Source organism: Peromyscus maniculatus, chromosome 19 (genome assembly GCF_049852395.1).
Source record: "Peromyscus maniculatus bairdii isolate BWxNUB_F1_BW_parent chromosome 19, HU_Pman_BW_mat_3.1, whole genome shotgun sequence".
Taxonomy (NCBI): domain Eukaryota; kingdom Metazoa; phylum Chordata; class Mammalia; order Rodentia; family Cricetidae; genus Peromyscus; species Peromyscus maniculatus.
Window position 1 is genome coordinate 13176934 of NC_134870.1, and position 20793 is coordinate 13197726.

A 20793-nucleotide genomic window follows, 5' to 3' on the forward strand; every position below is an offset into this window, starting at 1 on the left:
TTTTTAAAAGATTTTTTTTCTAGTAACTTTTCATTTTTCCTTTTATTGAAAATAGATTTTTTTCTCACATAATATATACTGATTACAGTTTCTCCTCCTTCTACTCCTCCCAGTTCCTGCCCACCCCCACTCCCATCTGGATCCACTCCCCTCCTGTCTCTCATTACAAAACAAACAGGATTCTAAGAGACAATAGTAAAATACAATGTAATATAGTAACATAAAACACAAAGTAACACATCAGAGTGGGACAAGACAGAAGGAAGGAACAGAACCCAAGAGAAGACAAAAGAATCGGAGACCCACTCATTCACATACTCAGATATCCCATAAAAACACTAAAGTGAAAGACATAATGTTTACACAGGGCCCTGGTGCAGACCCCTGCAGGCCCTGTGCTGATTGCTTCAGCCTCCACAAGTTCATCCGAACTCCAATCATGTTGATTTAGAGGGCCGAGTTTCCTTGGTGTTCTCTATCCCCTCTCGCTCTTATAAACTTCTAAAGATTATTTTTTAATGCACATGAGCTTGTAGATGCCAGAAGAGATCATCAGATCCCCTGGAACGTGAGTTATAGGTAGTTGTGTGCTGCTGTGTGGGTGCTGGGAACCGGACCCAGGTCCTTTATAAGAGCAGCAAGTGCTCTTAACTGCTGAGTATCTCTCCAGCCCTGCATTTCACTGTTATATATGATGTTGAGGACTTTGTTCAAGTGGCCGCATCAATTTACTGTCCCTGTAACAGTAAGTGCACATCCTCTTTGTTCAACATTCCTATCAACACTTGGGATGTCAATCATTCTGCCGTTCTCCAGTGGGAATGATAGTGTCATTCGGTCATTCTGCCATTCTCCGATGGGATGGTGTTGACTTCAGTTGCCTTCTCTGATGACTTGAGGTTGAGGAGGAGATCAGAAATTATCTGTATTCATAACTGGCACAGACCTTGCCTTCCAAATTTCTCCTTGTGTGTTGCCAGTTTTTAACCCGTCTTTTTTACATGCATTCTTTAAACCAGCTGCAGATTAATTCTGTGCCAGCTTTTCACTTTATGAATAATATTTTCAATTTTTGTCTGAAAGATGTTAAGAATAGCTTTACATTCTGAAAAAATTAATCTTCCCTAAATATCCTGCAGATGGGCCGACCTCAGTGGCACAGGCCCATAATACCAGCACTTGGTAAGCTCCTCGCCAGCCTGGGTTATACAGAGAGACTCTGGCTCAAAAAGAAGTGAAATCTGAATGGAACTATATTTAAATTGATAGTGTGTGTGTGTGTGTGTGTGTGTGTGTGTGTGTGTGTGTGTATGCACATGCATGCACACGTATGATATGTATATTTATTCATTGGAGAAAAAATATTTAGCTAGAAAGTAATAATCATTTTTAAAGATAAAGTTGAGATGTTTTATTTAGGATTAATCCATCAATTTATTCTGACGATACAGAGAAGGCTTGATAATTGACTGCAAAATGATGAGAGATTCCTTGACTAGACAACCAGACTGTCATATTCAACAAAGAAACTAGAGAATAGCTGCGGCTTTAGTGTGAAACCAGCAAAACATGAAGACCACCACACAGCACCGGGGCCTAGGTTTCCTTGCTTTATTATTATTATTTGGCATTTTATCTCCCTACATGCTTCTCCACTTGCCTTTCTATGACTAACAAGAAAATAAAGTAGTCTCAAAGAAAAGCAAATTAAAATCAATAAGGAACAGAAAATATCTTCTTAAACAAAAATTTCCCCAGGACGGGAAGTTTGAAGATGTGACCATCCCAATAACAACCCTCCCCACCCCGACTCAAGCGGTGGCTCTCTCCCTACTCAGATGCTGCATGTTGGTTGTAAGTTGGATGTAGATATTGGAGCCTTTTCCGGGTGGTCTTAATGTCATGTTTCCTAGAGTGGGATTCTGGGTGCTCTGTCATTCTTCCAAGCACCAAGCTCGTCTACTAACATAAATTGGCACCTGTCATGAATATGAGTCCAGGCTGTTTCATTCCGGAGCCCATTTATTCCCCCATTGTCCTTTACCTTTTTGGGGCACATATTGTGTGGTTACCATTGAGAGAGTCCTAAGAGATTAAGAATCATAACCATCAGAGTTTTGTGGTCAGGATCTGGGATGTGGAACGCTCCATATGGCATGGAGTCCTCTAAGGACAGAAATGAGATGAAGACACAACAGTGGGTGACAAGGAAGAAAGATCACTAAAAATACCACCTGTCTGTTCCCTCACCGCCCCCTCCATGTCCCTCTCTGACATCCATGGAAAAGCTCCACCGTACTTCACTTCGCCTTGTCCAAATTCTCACCTTTCTAATTCGATCTCCACCCTAAATCCAGATCATCTTTGAACATGCTGGACCAAGTCTTACTACCCTTCTCAGAAACATCCTCTTTGCACATAGGAAGAAACCCACCATTGTTGAGGCCTACAAAGTCCTCAAGAGCCATCTTCTGCCCATTCCCAACCTTACCGCACCCACTTTCTCTTCTCACTTCTTTAGTTCTATCCTTTAAAGCCAACCAACCTTCCCTTATACACAGTGGCTTGATAGAATGCCTCCAAAGGTAAGATTTTTACCAATGGGCACTGAGAGGGGATGAGGTCAGTGGGGCTCTTCTGCTATAAATGGAATTAGATATTCTTCTCATGAGAATCTTCAGAAGATAAAGGTTCTTTTCTGCATTCCCTTCTATCTTTTACCACGTGATAACACATGTTCTCCCCTTCTTGAGGATATACAACCCTTACCAGACACAAAATACCAAGGCTTTGATCATGGGCTTTCAACTTACAAAAAGTGAGAATTTTCTTTTAAAAACATCCAGCCCATGGAAGTCTGTCATAGCAGCTGAACGGAATATGGTACCTCCGTGAGATTTTTGTTATTACTGTTCCCTCTACTTGATGACTCTTTTTCCAGCAACTTCCATGTTTGAATTTTTCTCATCCTCATCCCAACACATAAACCTGTTGTGTCTAAAGCATCCTCCCAACTTGTCTTTAACACATGCTATCCAGTTCGCTTCTGCATCAGATGAGAAAATCTGTAACTTAAGCACATAGCTATAAATGTATCACTTTCTATGCTACTAGAGTGAAGCTTCAAGACACTATTTTCCTGTTGCATGCAAAATATCAATAAGAAAGTCTGATAAGATCAAATGGATCAACTAGTAGTCTCATGCAGCTGATCTTAGGTAACTAGTACTCTCTGAGATTTTTAAGTGAGACACAAAACAGAGTGGGAGCAGCCACTTTCTACACAGACACAGCTTAGTGATTGGCAGGTTGACCTTGAGATGGATACAGGAAAGAAAAAAATGTTTTACAAGCAGGTAATCTAAAGTTCAGAAAAGTCTTCAAAAGAGTGTGCAGATTTAGTAGGAAAAAGAACAAGATGGCAAATGAAGGAGGAAGTCCAGAAAAATATTCATAATGAAAAAATAAAACTAGGAGAAAGTAAAGACACAACATTGGGAGTGGGAAGGAGTATGACCAGGATGGCGGATCAGAAACATTTAACAGCTTCTCTGCACCTCAGAAGTGAAACCATCAGAAAACAGTTTCTCGGTGAAGTGAGTGATACATAGAACATGCAGACATTCAGAATGGGACACACACTGCCTACAAGAGGCTCAGAGACTGTTGTCAAAACACAGGGTAAAAAAGAATGCACCAACCAAGAAGCTGAGACAGAACAGGAAAGGGCAAACAGATAGGTGAAAGGAGAGAGAGACTAAAAATCTTATTCAGTAAAGTATATGCATTTTTAAAAATTATGTATAGATACGGGGTTGAGAGGGTATGTTCCTGGAGGTGCAGGTGTTCACAGAGGTAAAAAGAGGGTGTTGGATCCCCTGAAGCTGTGGTTCTTGGCAGTTGTGAGCTACCTGACAAGGATACTGGGAACCAAACTCAGTACGAGCTTTTATTCACCGAACCACCTCTCTATTCCCAGAACATGAAATCATAACCAGTGAGATAAGGCAAGAATAAATAGGTAAAAGGGCCACAAATGACTAATGAAGAGGTTAATGTATTCAGACAATAGGAAGCTACCCAATAACAAGATACTAAAGACACCACCAAAATATTTTTAGATTTGCTGAGGAAAGCCTACCAACTTACCAAAATGAATATATAAAAAGCAGCAGTTTCTTAATAAACACAAATAATGACTGGACTGAGAATGAATTTGGTATATATCCAAGAAAATAAATATCATCATTTAACAGAAATACCCGGATATTCATGCGTATATGCGTATGTTCACAACAGTCCAGTCATGGAATATTCTAGGAAAATGGAACACTGGGTAAATAAATTGTGTTATATAGTCACATGTAGGATTATGCAGTCATACATAACAGTGAAACCATGTCATTTGTGGGAAAATGAAGAGAAATCACCATGTTAGGTGATATAGGCCTGAGTCAGACCAGCGTTGCATGCTTTCTCTTACACATGGAATCCAGCAGAGAAAAGGACATGAACGTAGAAGCCAAACTATTAGTAAGAATGAAGGTGATTTGAGAAGGGAGGAGGAAAGAGATAATAATGTGAAGTGAATATGATAAAAGTTTCACATGTATTCTAAAAGTGTTACAATGAAATCCATTATTTTGTACTATTAATTTTTGCTAATAAACTATGTGGAGGAAAACGGGAGCAATATCTATGCATTGCCTTTTCCACAAATCACTCTAGCCTCCTCTTTCCTTCATGGTTATTGAGGATCTACAAATCCACCTTGGTTATAAGCTGATAAGGAAAACTATTCTTAATGAAAGGAGGAGAGGGAGGCTGGGAAGGAAAAGGGGCAAAGCCTCAGTTAAACTGGTACCAGAAAATAAAATGTGAGCAGCTTCAAAGGAAAATTAAAGGTTGTATCAAGAAAGTCTCATCCTTAGGATTAAGAAGTGTGGCAAAGGCGGCATGTGTTTTGGGTTTCTTCAGGAAACCCTGGGTACATTTTGAATGAAAAGAAAGTCAAAGCCACTTCAAGCAACTCAAGTCATAGTTTCACCTGGGGCTTGGACTGTATCAGAATCATTCAATAGCTATAAGTCCCTCATGAGAGAAAGGGTGGCCAAACAAAATAGTAAGTGTCCCATCTATCGAGTTTGAGAAAGAAACATCCATCCTCCATTGCTAGGATTCTTCCGAAGAGTAAGTATAAAAGCCCAGTTCAAAAGGATGGTCTATTCAAAACTACAGATCTACTCAAGAAACTCGTAAATTTCAGAACCTGAAGCTCCTAGGGTCCTCTCTCGAAATGAAAGCTGTTGGCATACACATGGCATGGGAAAGTCATCTGACCAAGGCAGTTCACAGCCTGCCAGGCTAAGGCTGGCAACTGAAGGTCACAGATGGCTCCACCTGTTCTCAGCAGACCCCTTTCGCTGAGTGTGTTCACACGTTAATCAGTAGGGATGCACCCATGCACTAGATTTTACTCGAGCCAACTGTGATCAGCCTGGACTGTTTAATCCAAAGGCAGAATCCCCTGAACCATATCGCTAGCCCCACCAACTGAAAATGTCAAAAGCAGCCCCAAACAGAAAAGGAATAGAGTCCAGAAAAGAGAGGCTTTGGCACTACATTAAGTGTGGAATTGGAAGTAATACAGCAAAGGAGCTTCCAACCATCCCACTCTTTATCTTCCTGGAACTTCTGATATCCTGACCCAGAACAGTGTCAAGTATCTGTCAAGAAAAAACCAACAAGCAAACCCCTTCTGGCTGGTGCATAGTGACAAGGAGACAGTCCTATAAATATAATTAATCCATTTTGATTAATGAAACTGGGGTTTTCACGTATATGCTGGAATGAAGCAAGAAGGAAGACAGGAAGGGGGGAGTCGAAATGGGGGGGAGGAAGGAAGAGGCGAGAGAGGGAGGGAAGGAGCGAGGGAGGAGGGAAGGAAGACTGTTAAAATATCTTGATGGTTAAGCATGGTCCAAGACATTGTTTCATGGGACTAAACGCTGCATGTTAACAGGAAAGATGTAGCAGGCAGAATAAAAGGAACCGTGCTATTTCCCCCTGTGAACTCTTTATCACAAAAGATGCCAAGGTATAACATTCAGAATGGAAAGCCAAGTAAAATAGGTGTGGGGGAGGGACCAGCCCACTCTGGACTTCTGCCCTCTCACTTCCTGCCTGTGGGAGGCTGGCTGAGGTAGCTGCTGGGTTTGAGTTCCTGGAAGAGGCGCTGAGGCAAAAGAGGGCTCAGGTTGTTTCTTCTTGAGCGGCTCTGGCTGCTGCAGCTGGTACTGGTGAGGTTGCCCTGGCGGTCTCCATGGCAACAAGGGAGGGGGCTGGGAGGACCAAAGCCTGCACCAGTAGGCCGGGCCTCGCCTCTGATGGGCCTCCAGGGCGTGCTTGGTACTAGGCAATCCGCCAGGGGGAGCTGTGCTGCAGCCTGGGGTCCGGCCGCCTCAAACAGAGAGGTTGCCATAGCAATGGCTGGGCGGGGGAAGGCCTAGACTCTTCCTGCAGGTTTTAGCACACAGTGTCCTAGGTGCCCAGGCAAGGATGAGATCAGAGCCCCCTTTAAGCGCTGCTGGGCCTTTGGGGACCTCAGAGTTCCGAGGCACGCTAAAACCTGACCAGGCTCTGCTGAACCTAGCATCTCAGCAGCTCCAATCTCTTGCGTAGCCTGTGCACCCCTTTCCTGCAGAGCCTGCTGAGCACGATTTCAGTGTGGCGTAAGGTACACATCACCAGACCCTGTCACTACAGAAACGTGCCCCACCCTAGCTGGCTCTAATTCAGCCAGGCCAAAGCCACCCGTGGGACAGCAGAGAATGACTGGGGTCTTTCTGATACCTCCTGGGCCAGAAACAGCTGAGTCTGACCCCTTCACTCTCCCCAGGTGTTTAACCCTAATATCTCCCCTTTGCCTGGCTTTTTCTGGAATCTGGGAGTGAAGAGTCAAAAGGGTGATTTATACATATCGGACAGGGCAGACTTAGTTGGTGCTGGCACCCACCACCCACACCTCCCTCAGGTCTGCAGCTTAACTAGTCCCAGCCTTCTAGCTGCCTAGAGCCTGGGGCCTTCCCTACCATTCCTGGCCTGATAAATCAAGTACCTAGTAGAAGCATCACGAAAGGACAATTCAAATTTCCATGCAGAAGGGCAGGGGCTGTAGCTCAGGGGTAGAGTGCCTACCCCTCAGGCATCACACTTACTGCCAACATACATAGGAACTAATGTGGCTTAGGACCTAAAGGATTTAAATGGTAATTCTCTACCACAGCCTGTTCAGGTAGCTACATCCACAGAGAAACATGTTCCTTGCTTTCAAAATCATCAGATGGTACCAGGAGTCGGAACGGTGGTTCAAACCATAACCCTAGTGCTTGAGAAGCTGAGCCAAGATGGAATGCTGAGCATTTGAGGTTACATGTTGAGTTCCAGGCTAGCCTGGGTTACAACATGAGACTCTATCTCTAGCCCAACTTTCCCAAACTGCCAGGTTGGGAAGGAAATAAACACTATTGTGTACACACACACACACACACACACACACACACACACACACACACACACACACACACCTCAAATACTTGTTTTTCTCCACTTGAAGTTTTTGAGAGTTTTTGATGATGCACAACGTGGCACTGCCATTTTCTAGAGCAGCAGCTGACAATTTCCTGTTGTAACCTTGATTGTTCACAATAAAAGCTTCTGCAGTCTTTTAATGCAATGCTTAAAAATTTGAAATTAATAAATTTGTAAGAGATAAAGCATCTCTGAATGCACACTGCATAATTGGTTTTCTAGGTATTCATGAAAATGCCTGAAGAATCAGTGTGGGATTGAATGACTGCTTCTTTTCTGGTACCTAGAACAAAGTCAATCACTATCTAGATAAAGGGTACAGAGAAACAAAATCACTCGCTAAGTTGAGTTAAGCAAACAGTTTGCTTAAGAAATGTAAGTGGTTTCACACACACACACACACACACAAATGTAAGTGGTTTCACACACACACACACACACACACACAGGTAAAGGCAAATATTTGGACACTAAACCATAGAGTATCATTGAAGTAGATTTTTAAGTTTCATATATTTCTTAAAATAAAAACTGATTGTTAACACAGATATTTCTTGCTGTATTTGTTCTGAAACGTCCAGTTTTATAAGGTGATCAATTTCTAGATTCTTCTGGAAGTTTTTATCTTAGAAATTAACAAAGAATATGCATCTTAAATCATTTTCCAAACTGCTTAATTATTTTCACAGTGGCAGAAGACTTCCTACTCTCTCTTCAGTAATATTACCCCCAGTTGCCAAATTTGCTATATTGGCCATAGTGGGGAAATGTGAGTCTGTATTTCTCCTTTGAGATGACTCTGTGTATAAGCCACAGACTGTGTCTATTGACATTGAAAGCTTTGTCTTATGTCCCCAGGGTCTCATGGAGAATTACAAACAATTAGAGAGCCTCCTGTTCCAGCATGCAGAGGTTTCATAAAATGAGAAGGTAAATGGAAAAGGTCTCAGCCTTCTGTGGGGCTTCCTGTGACATTTGAAAGTTTCTTCTCTTCATGTGTTTCACTTGTCCAGAACTTTACAGCAGACTGGCATACTTTCAAACAGGTCCTGAGTGTTTGCCTCTCCAAGTACTGTTTGTTTCTGGAGACACAAACAGGTGAACATGATTCATGTGTGGAATTGTATGACTGTAATTCCACCATACAGGGGCCTGGGGCAGTAGGAGTTCATGTGCAGCCTAGTCTGGATTACTTAGTGATACCTTGTCTCAAGCAAAACTAAACAAGACATATGTGTCTACACTGTGTGTATAACTAATACAAATTCTAATGAAAGTTCTCAAAATAAATTATCTAACATGAGTGTGTGTTGTAATTGAAGAGACTGGAAAAAGGAAAGCATATTTAAATATGTTGATCTAGTAGCAGATACCAAATACTCATTACCTAATTTTTACTAACAGCAGGCAGTGTCAGTAATCAGAAGTGGTATTCTTTTCATCTTTACTTTTCAAGAAATCTACAGTAAGAAGGTATTTGGATAATAATATAATATAGTACTTGCAGACTCAAACACCCAGGACCTGTCTGAAAGCATGCCAATCTGCTGTAAAGTTCTGAACAAGAGAAACACATAAAGAGCAGAATGCTCAGCAAAACTTTTCAAATATCACAGGAAGCCCCACAGAAGGCTGATCCCCATCACTCACTTAAAAAGCCAGATGCAGTAGAGCAGGCCTGCAATCCAAGCCTGGGGAGGCAGAGACCAGGGCTTTACTGCCTAACCCATCTAGTCATGAACTCCAATCCTATCTCTGAAGGATAAGGTGGCGAACAATTGAGGAAGGACGTCTATGTTGATATCTAACCTACGTGTATATTCATACAAAGGAGCATATACCCATTCACAGTCTGAATATGCACAGAGATGATGCTTTTTTGCATTGTGTATCAGAAAATACTCAAAAGTTAATAATTATCTAATCCTCATTTTATAGTACTTCCTACCTCTTCTTTCTTCCAGCAAAGGATTCAGATTATTGATGACTATAAAAATATATAATCTTAATTTTGCTTGTCATTTTTGGTTAGTACATTACTGTTGTTTCCATTATGCTTCAGGTATATATTCTTTCTCTCTCAATATTCATCAGATGCTCCCTGAGACAGCAAGTTTAATTTAGTGTCCCAAATTTTCCATTGTAAGAGTTTACATATATGTAAGTTTGTGCTTTGGTTATTTTTCCCCCAAGGGGTAGGCCAGTTGGAAGAGCTTCCTCTCCTTTTTCTTTATCATCATCTGAAATCCTTTGATCATTGAGGATTGGTTCCTGGGACTTCAGAAGTGAAGCTCTTTGTTCATCTACCCAGTTCCCCCACTCCTCTGCTGGTGCATTCCAGTCTGAGCTGGGATCAGCAGAAGACAAACCACTTAACCCAGACCATTCATCATTGATATAGGGTTGATTATGGCTAACATCCCACTGATAATCAGAAGTGGTAGACTGAGAAACTGGCTCAGCAATAAACCCAGTGCCAGAAAATATTGAATGATCACTCCAGCTCCTTCCCCAGTCTTTCCCATTGGCATTAACATCAGCAGTGTCTTGAGTCCAAGCAGATGGCTCTGTTTTCCTCTTGCCTGCAGAAGCAGGTGGAACAGAGTTCCACTTCTCCTCACCAGGGTATTATTAAGGAAAAAGAGTATAGTTTCCTCTGTAGAACCGTTTGGTTGACTTGCTTGGTGAAGAAAAAAATACAGCTGATAAGGCTTCATCTTGAAATAGGGAAACGACTTGCAATTAATTCACTGGCATAGACCAGGTGAGAACCCAAGTGAACAACTGTACCACCAATCTGTGCTGTTACCACAGAATTTCAAGTAGGAACAAAATAGGAGTGTTTCTAGATTATTCTCTGTATTCTCCTCTAAGCAGTGATAGCCAAATCCCTGAACAGCCATAGTCTGGGCTGTTAAGTACAATTTAATTAACAGAGGAAATTAGAGCAGATGACAGCCGGATCTAGAATGAAGGAGGTGCTAACATTCCTCTAGCTGTGCCTCTGTCTCCTTGGTGAAGTAAAGGCATTCTAATGGGCAGATGTTTGAATACAGTCACTTAACAAAAGTCAGAAACATTAGTTATGAGCCACCAATGCAAAGTCTACTTTAACCACCCCTTCCTGAAGTAAGACTTTATAACTGTATGCTAGTCTTAATCAGAATTATTCTTTCCATCCCTAAATAGCAAGAGGGTTCTTAAATGTTTCCAAATCTTTAGTCATTTGGTAGAAAAGCCCAGTAGGACACCCTGATGCCGAAAGTAAGATGTTTTATCATAAACACACAAACTTTGAAAGTGGGACTTACTCTTTATTCAGACTTACCTTCTCTGTAACTTCTCTGTGGAACTACTCTGCCTCTAGTAGGAAATGAACCGGCATTTTGATAATTGTGTTGCTGTTAGCATTAGCCTTAATATAAAATATCAAACTGACTTAAACTTTTATTCAGTGACACATACATTTCAGCCTACAAGGATGCCATTCTTCCCCTATCCACTCACTCATTCTTTCAGTCTTGGCAAGTGGTACTGCAGGGAACACGGAGTTGCATGGCTCACTCTCTCCAGCACCAGTTTCAATTCCTTTGGACATGTGGAGGTGGGATTCTTGAAGTGTATTTGTCTCTCTAATTGTGTCAGGAGCCTCCACGTTCTTCTCCATTACGGATGTGAATTTTGTTGCATGTGCATAAAAGCATTGTACAATGTTTATATACAGCAGTCCATGCTGTACATCTACCTATTTTTCATTTATTATTTTGCATAAATAAAACAGCATATCTTAATTACTTGTTATAAAAACAAAGAAATGGTCTGTTAAGAAAAGAATCAGAGCCAGGTGGTGGTGGTGGCCCATGCCTTTAACCCTGGCACTCAGGAGGCTGAGGCAGGTGGATCTCTGTGAGTTCAAGACCAGACTGGTCTACAAAGTGAGTTCCAGGACAGCCAGAACTGTTACACAGAGCAACCCTGTCTCAGAAAAAAAATCAGTTTCTGCTTGTATATACCAAACAAATGTTGAAAGAACATGTTAAGAATATAGTGACTGACATACCATGGCGATCCCTATATCTTGATGTGTCCCAGCCTATGTCAGTGTTCATGGATTCCCAAATAGCATATATCCGCCACACCCACAGAGTCTGAAAGATGTGTGTGAATATCAAACCTTTATATTGCCTTGTGTTCTATCAAGGTAATGTTTTTACTAAGGAAAGCATCCTTTCAGTAAATGGTACATTCGTCCTTTTCAGTGTGAATGGTAATATCCACTGCAACTTCAATTATAATTGCTCACAACTACTTTGTGATCATTTCTTCAATGTCAATTTTATTTTTTCAAATTCTGAGAAATGAGCTTGTGAATACAACTTCATACAACAGTTGGGAGAGTAGATACCGGTTAGCACATTGTCTCTTATCATCCACTTAGCACATTCTGTTGTGCTGCTGGTGGAAGTGAACTTGACAATGAAAAATGTGGACAGATTTTGCAGACTATAAGATAAAGTTCAGGGCCAGCAAGACGGTTCAGTGGATGAAGTCAATTGCCACCAAGCCTGACAACCAGAATTTGAGTCTCAGAATCCACAGGGCTCAAGCATCAGTTCAAGAAAAATGCTGATAAGAATGAGGAAATTGCTGTGGGATGGTCTGTATGTCAAATTGCTCTGATTGGTCAATAAATAAAACTGATTGGCCAGTGGCTAGTCAGGAAGTAGGTGGGACAGGGAGAGAGGAGAATTCTGGGAAGCAGAAGGCTGAGGTAGGGAGACACTGCCAGCCGACACCATGACAAGCCGCATGTGAAGACACCGGTAAGCCACAAGCCACATGGCAAGGTATAGATTTATGGAAATGGATTAATTTAAGTGATAAGAACAGTTAGCAAGAAGCCTGCCACGGCCATAGAGTTTGTAAGCAAAATAAGTCTCCATGTTTACTTGGTTGGGTCTGAGCGGCTATGGGACTGGCGGGTGACAAAGATTTGTCCTGACTATGGGCAAAGCAGGAAAACTCAAGCTACAGGAAATTGTTGGTTGAATTTGCCTTTGCTCCTTCTGTTATTCTCTAACTCCACGGTAGCCTTGAAAAATGGACAGCCATGTTCCTGTGCACCCTTGTAAATGAGAGCAAAGCCACAACTTTTATGAAGCCTCAACCCCAAAGTCCTGTTGTGTTATTTTACCAGTCCGCTGGTCACCTGGAAGACACACCTAACAGGCTGTCTGCTGTTTACCAGACTCAGAACTCATCCATTGTGAAAGCCTTCTCCTTTATCGCCATTTGTGGAAAGAAACTGTGAGAAACACCTTCAAGAAACGGTTTCTATCTTTGCCATTGCCTGAGGCAGTGGATAACAGTTAAGCAGCAGGCAAAATAAAAGGCTTGAAGGGAAAAACCAAAGAATGATGTATCCAAGCTGTCATAGTCCACTGTTTGTCGTTTGTTTGTTTGTTTGTTTGTTTGTTTGTTTCTGATGAATGCAGGAGGCCACAAGTATAGAGATGTGCTTGTGCTCAGCTAATAACTGAGGTACCAAGGTCCCATCTCTGACTGAACTTAAAGCTCTGCACAAGCAGTAATGTTAAGAGAGGGTCACTAATCCCCTGACTGACGGTAGAATGATTGTGTTGATGGATGCTAGTCTTTTGACAAGCATAAGAAAATTCATTGGTTTCACACATTTAAAGTCACTAGTTCTGTCATTAAAATCCTAAAGTAAGTTGGATTTGTTGCTGTACACCTGTGATCCCACCACTCAGGAGGCTAAGGCAGGAGGCCAGCCTAGTCTATACGGCACAGTAAATGTGTTAAACTAGGAAAGACCTCCCTGAGTAGAGCATGGAGTTGCCTACCTGCAGTCTCAGCACTTAGAAGTCTAAAGTAGGAGGATCACATGTTTAAGACCTATCTGGGCTATTAAAAAAAAGCTCTGGCCGGGCGTGGTGGCGCACGCCTTTAATCCCAGACTCGGGAGGCAGAGGCAGGCGGATCTTTGTGAGTTCGAGGCCAGCCTGGGCTACCAAGTGAGCTCCAGGAAAGGCGCAAAGCTACACAGAGAAACCCTGTCTCGAAAAAAAAAAACCAAAAAAAAAAAAAAAAAAAAAAAAAGCTCTGAAGCCACCCTGACTTTATAGTAAGTCTTTAAAAGACCATGTGTTGTCTTTAAAAGGAAAGGGATTGTGTGGGTCTAGCAAAGTGACAATAGCAGATTGTTTTCTAAGGTCCATGACCGCACTAGCCCCAGGAAGCTGCCTAGATTTCACATACCAGACATGAATGTCCCCTGTTGACTGGGTCTTAAGTCCAATTAGACAGCTGTTGGCTGCCAGTGATATGATTATGCCTATCTTGCCATGCTAGTCATTATCATGGTTCATAGGTGTTATAGTTGAGTAAGACTGTTTAATTGCTTCCCTCCCTTGAAACTGTGTATTATTTTCTAGAACCATGGAAGCTGGACTAAAAAAAAAGAGTCTTTGAGGTCTGATCCAGCTCACATCCTCTGAGTCATTTGTCCTAAGTGTGTGGTATCTTCAGCAATAGGAACTCACCCTCAACCTCTGATAGGCAACCAAGGACTACATCAATAGTCTGTTGTTTTGGGAGTCATTTGGACTGTCTTGAAAGGAAGTTTCTCGTGTCTGATACTGGGTGTTTTGTTAGTCCATGGTTCTTGTGTCAGTCTATGTGGTTTAACTTCATATACATATATATTTTAATATAAAATAAATATAATTTTAGGTAAATTTAAATATGATTCCTTGAGGCTTAATCAACAACCTTGGTTATTATTTGTCCCTCCTTCTTTTTCTTCTATCTCTGCTAGACCAGCATAATTCCTTACTACATTCTAAATCATATCCTCATTCCTACAGACAAGTATCAAAGAAGTTTGGCTTTACAGAAAATGGAGACCATCACAGAAGACCAAAACTGGACACAAGTAGGGATCAATGGATCCTGGAGAGCTCAGCCCCAGTGGACATATCTGCATCACAGCTTCTGCAGCTATGGCTCAAAAAACATCATGGAAGAGGGGGTAGAAAGTTGTAAAAGCCAGAGTACCAGGAAGTCTGCAGTGGAAACTGTCTCTCCTAGAAATGGCCGATAAGACAGAAACAACAATATCAATGGACACATTAATGTGAAAGAAGGAAAATCCGACCCCTGAACAAAGAGCTACAGGTGACTGGTGATTTCTGGGAAAAGTAGAATTAGTGTCTCACAATGATAAGCCCCCTTATTGGTTGTCCAATTCAGAGTACAGAGAGGTTAGCCTTGAAGCTATAGCCACATAAATGACTCAGTGTGATTGTGTGTGTGGGCAGAGGGGTCCACATGCAGGCATGTGCATGTTTGCATATATATGTGACAAATATAATTGAAGAAAAAGAGAGTATCAACCTGAGAGCTGGGGCATGCAAGGGGTTCAAGGGAGGGCAACTGGGGGAGGCTGGAGGGATGATGGGATGCTTGAAGGGATGAGGGGAAGTGACGTAATTCTATTTCAATTAAAAACATTTTAAAGAGTAAAGAGGCAATGGGAAGGGAACAGAAAAGCGGAAGGGGGAGAGAAGATGGGTTCATTGGTTGTTAGTGACAAATAATACAGACAGCAAAAATAGTAACTCATAAGACTTACTAAACAATTGTCGGGCGGTGGTGGCACACGCCTTTAATCTCTGTACTCGGGAAGCAGAGGCAGGTGGATCTCTGTTAGTTCAAGGCCAGCCTGGGCTACAGAGTAAGATCCAGGAAAGGCATAAAGCTACACAGAGAAACACTGTCTCAAAAAAAAAAAAAAAGAAAAGAAAAAGGACTTACTAAACAATTACTAAGCACAGGTATTCCTTCAGTGCCTCTGAGGTTATGTTCCAGTAAAATTATCAGCTAATCATACCATATGTTTAATACAAAGAAGGTAAATAGCAAGTGTTGGCAAGAATTTAGAAAAATGAGACTGTTCACCCACTGCCCTAGAAATCTCAACAGTATAAACAACATGGCAGCTTTGAGAACAACCTGGCAACTCCTTAAAAGGTGAAGCATTAAGTCAATCGAGTGAGTCAAACAACCACTCCTTGGTTTTATATCCAAGAGAACTGGAAGCAAACGTCCACATAAATACCCATTCACAATTGTTCCTGTCATTACTATCCTGATAACCCAGAGTGGAAACAAAAGAAGTTCCCATCAATTAAGTAGAGGTGAAACAGGACATGTTTGTGTAAAGGACTTTTTGCCTAAAACAGTGATGAGCCTAGACACACTAAAACATGACTGAAATTTGGAACAGGATTTTCACCGAAAGAATTCATACTTTCTATCATACCAGATATGGAATACATCCAAAATAGGGAGCTGACTTGATATACAGTTGATTACTTGCTAGTGGCAGGGGACAAGGTTAAAGAAGCGACTATAAAGGTTGAGCATGTCACTGCAGGATGGTGGCGAAAGGATCTGGTGAGAATTGCAAAGACCTATGGATACTCTTACTAACATTCAATCGTAATTTGTAAAAATATTGTAATTTTTACAGTGTCTAAGTTTGGTCAATAAAAATCAATACATTAATACATTGCGAGTGGTTTCATATTTGTGCTGATTTGTTATAAGCTGAGTACAGGAAGAATGGAGTCTAGAAATAAATGTACTGAAATGTCCTGAGTGTAAATTTTAGTATTGGGCTGTAAATTTTAGTATTGGGCTGAAGGGAAATATCTAAAATTAACCTCCCTCTTGCATTTATTTGCTTTATATTTTTTTAGATTAAAATACAATTACAACTTTTTTCCTTCCTTTTCTTCCCTAAAGTCTCCAATATATCCCTCCCCACTCTCCTTCAAATGTGAGACCTCTTTTGTTTACTAATTGTTGTTGAATGCATGGATGTGTATGTGTGTGCACAGATCTTCTTAACTATAACCTATCCGTCGATATGATGTCGCTTGTGTATATGTTTTCAGGGTTGACCATTTGGCACTGGATGACAGAATTAAGTGCACTAACTTTATAACCCAAAATTAGTCACAGCAATTTAATTGATAAAGATATAAAATGAAAATGAATTTGATAGAAATAAGTAGAAAACCATTTACCAGAACACAAATGAGATTTGCCTCGTACTTTATATTGCGTCAACTCAACAAGGACGACAGACTAACAGTGAAATGTGAACTGTGATTTATTTCACATACATAGTACATAGAAAAATGTGTTTGAAGTTGGTTTAAACAAAGAGTCCTTCAGTGTGTGTGATGGTTAGTTTACATTTTAAATTTGACCAAAATAAGAAGCACCTAGGGAGAAGAGAAGCCCCGAGAGTGGTTGAGGACTTGTCCAGGAAAGATGAACCGGCAGGAGAAGGTCTGCCCTGGATGTGAGCGACATCGCCCTATGGAGTCTAAGACTGAATAAAAAGAGGGTAAGGAGGAAAATAGCAAGCGGTCCTCTTCCTCTGCTTCCCAAGTCAATGATAATAGAGAGAAGCCTCCTGCCGCAGGGCCCTGCCTGCCATGATGGGCTGTATCCTTTAGCCACCAGCCAAAGAATGAAACTCCCATTCCTGAAGCTGCTTCTTCAGGTGTCTGCATTTTAAAAATGACTTGTACAGTATGACTGCAAAATAATAAACAAAAAAGCCAGTTTAATAAACAAGTGCCTGGATACATCTTATCACTCCCAGGCAAAGCACTAAGTAGCCATTCCTAAAGAGAGAGAATAAAGGAACTGAGGGGAACTAATATGTTTGTTAAACTTGTGGGGGTATATGCATGACTAGGCATTTGTCAAAACCAATAAAACTACATTACAAGGAAAAACTGAGTTTATGTAAATAAATGTTAGTTAAAGAATTAGTAAGCTCAATAAAGAAAATACTAAAAATAAGAACAAAAAAATTTGGTAATATATGAATAGGGTTGATTAAATATAACTGGGCAAGTAAATCATCTGCCACAGGCTGCATGGAATCACGCACTCACATCCACACACACAGGGCCTGGAGAATAGAGTGTTTATCAAAACATTGAGTGTATTGCCTGAGCACTGAACTCAAAGCTTCAGTTAATTCCTATAATAGAGGCTAGTGCTGTTTTTGAGTAAGTGCTAAGTTACTTTCTATGAGAAAATTATCTGCATCATTATTATCACAATAATATACTATGATATAACATAAACACATGTATGCCCGTGTAACACGGTATATAACGTCCCTATGGAAAGTGTATCTTCAGAAGAGTCAGTGTTATAACAGAGGGCACACCATCCACATGAGAAGCCTAAGGGCATTTCCACTGGGATGACGTACTTGACCTCTCTCCAAAATGATAGTAAAAGTCACAAAAAGAAAGAGAGTGCACTCAGGGGCCAGGAGGCCACAATGCCAGAACATTTTAAGGAAGGCACAGGGTATCATGCTCATGAGGTGTCAGTCTGAGGACAACGGAAGAATCAAAAGGACGGAGCAAAGTGCAAGATTTCTGCAAAGGCAATGCTCAAATTCAAAGGTGAACTGAAAATAAAACCCTTATTAATTCACAAGAGTTTGAGTGACAGTGCGAGCCTTTTTAAACTTCAGAATGAATGCTCAAGTCCATCTCACTGAGATGTGAAGGGACAAAGCTTTTGCAAACATATGCAACAAATTACAAACACAAACTATGAGCAAGCAGGGACCTAGCTACAAATCAGTTGTAAAGTGTTTTTCTAGTATGGCAGGGTCCTAGGATTCAATATGCAAGCCTTTATTACCTTTTTAAAGTATATAGAAAGCAAAACAATAAGCCAGACGTGGTGGCACACACCTTTAGTCCCAACACTCAGGAAGCAGAGGCAGGTGGATCTCAGTGAGTTCCAGGCCAGCCTGGTCTACAAAGTAAGTCCCAGGGCAGGCTAGGACTGCTGCACAGAGAGACCCTGTCTCGAAAAACAAAATAAAACAAAACAAACAAAAAACAACAGAAGAAAGAAGAAGAAAAAGTGTGTCACAGAATTAATATACTGGAAGAAGTTGCAATTCAGAAAACAGAAGTTATATTGAGAAATAATGTGTAGAATCTTCTTTATAAACATTACATTGTGAGTTTTATAACTTAAACAGTATCCTAGGTTAGGGCTGAAATGGCTCTTATCTCTTACACTTCACCCTCTCTTTCATGATGTTCCCCCTTCTAGTTTATCCCTAGTTAACATTTTTGGTGATATTTTTCCAAGTTTTCAATTATTAGCCTACTTTTAAATTTTTTATTTTTAATTGTGTATATGCATCTATCTGTCTGAGGGGGGATATGTATATGCATGTGCAGGTGTCGATATTGGCCAGAAGAGGGCATCAGATCTCATTGGACTGGATTTACAGGTAGCTGTAATGGGGAACCTGATATGGGTGCTGGGAAGTGAAGTTAAACTCTCATCAAGAGTGGTACATTGTCTTACCACTGAGCTATCTCTCCAGGCCCTACCAGCCCACTTTACAATATACTTACTTCTCTACCTTAGGCTTACATGTTCAACTGTTAAAGTAATGGCCATCTTTATGTCTGGATAATTCTGCCATGTCTTTGAAAGATCTGAGCTCATATTCTACCTACAATATAATGACTTAACTTGCCATAGTTTCATGGGTGCCTGAAGAGCATACCACTGCCCTGGACTGTGAAGACCACTGATTGTATTACAGAGATAACAGTAGCCAAAACACCTAAGTACTCCAAGCCTCAGTTCTCACCAATCCAGAGGAAAGCCAGATGACACCTGGATACATACTGTGGAACAATCCTTGTATACTGTAAACATGTATCACTCTCATTGGTTAATAAAGGACTGACTGGCCTATAGCTGGGCAAGACGAGATTGGGCAGGAGGGCCAGACTAGGAGGATGCTGGGAAGGAGAAGGGTGAAGTCTCAGGAGTCGTGAGCCAGAAGCAGAGGAAGCAGGAGCTAAAACTGCCATGCTGAAAAAAGGTAACACCACATGGCAGAACATAGATAAGAAATATAGGTTGATTTAAAATGTAAGAGTTAGCTAGTAACAAGCCTGAGCTATTGGCTGAGCACTTGTAATTAATAGTAAATCTCTGTGTGGTTACTTGGGAGCCAGTGGTCCCAAAAGAAAAACTCCACCTACAGACACTTAATGAGATGTGTAGCAGCAAAGAAACATCTTTTACTCTGTAGGGAGGTATTTTTATCAAGTTGAGCAGTGAACAAGCCAGCCTGTCGTTTTGAAGAGAGAAGCTACCTCTGGCCTGACAGCCGTGGGCAGACAGCCCTACTGTTATCCTTGAGAGGACAGGAGCAAAGGCTGTCAGCACTCTGCTCACAAGACATGAAAATGTGATGGAGAACCACAGAAACTGCCTTCCAGGATTCCTCCAATCTTTCTCCTGGTCTTGGGCCAAATAAGAAAGTTATTAAATCATACTTAGGACTTCATGCCAGAGAATTTCATATGGCTCTCGTAGATAATTACCGTTATTGTTTTCATCTTTTGGCTACAGTAGAGGTGTCAGCCTGCTCGTATCTGATTCACAGAGAATCGTCTCCACCAAAGTCTACACTGAGTAACCTCAATACGATAGATACCTCATAACTATTACTAATCAGGTTAAAGTCCCCTTCCTGAATTTGAAATTGAGAGGAGAGGGCACAAAAATTTGATGCTACAGAAAGGCATCTTGTGTAAGCAAGGGCATGGTAGATAAATGACATTTTTTTTTATTTTTAGAAATGTGATTTTCAGAGAAAGGAATGGACTGTTTCTGCAGAAGGAAGCGTTCCAAGCCTCCTCCAGAAGCCTACCATGAGGAGGAAACACACTCTTCCCAGACCCCAACACTTCTCCTCCCACTGTGTCCCCTGAAAATTTATTTTGTACAAAGTTCTCTTTGAGTCTTCAAGAGAGTTTACATTGTCTTAACTTATCAAACTTTGTTGTCTTTGCTTAAGTAGCAGTCACCTTCCTAGGAACATGATTAAAGTGCTCGAGTCATGACTTAGCTCCCACTTCACTGAGAAGTGAAGGTCAGAGAGGCCTTCTCCCTCTGCTTCAAAAGACCACAATACCCTCCTCCTACTCAGAGCAGAGATATGGCAATTTTTACACCATGTGCCTAACACATAACAGTAAACAGTTCTTTTGTAGAGGAAAATGTTTTTCTTCAAGTTTAAAATCAGGCTTGACAAAG

General features: G+C 41.2%; 1 protein-coding gene across 13 annotated transcripts in view; it reads right to left on the reverse strand.

Moving 5' to 3' along the window:
• The window catches only part of Nol4 (nucleolar protein 4), a 332403-nt gene that overhangs the window by 266024 nt on the left and 45586 nt on the right, over nucleotides 1-20793 (reverse strand). Inside the window, exon 1 of one of the 13 annotated variants that reach the window (XM_042263790.2) lies at nucleotides 6177-6311. The exons of 11 other annotated variants lie outside the window; for them this stretch is intronic. The gene's annotated coding sequence lies outside the window, so the exon portion shown is untranslated. Of the gene's footprint in view, nucleotides 1-6176; nucleotides 6312-20793 lie in introns of those variants that run through there. One more of the 13 variants, XM_076554799.1, reaches the window with a different exon arrangement.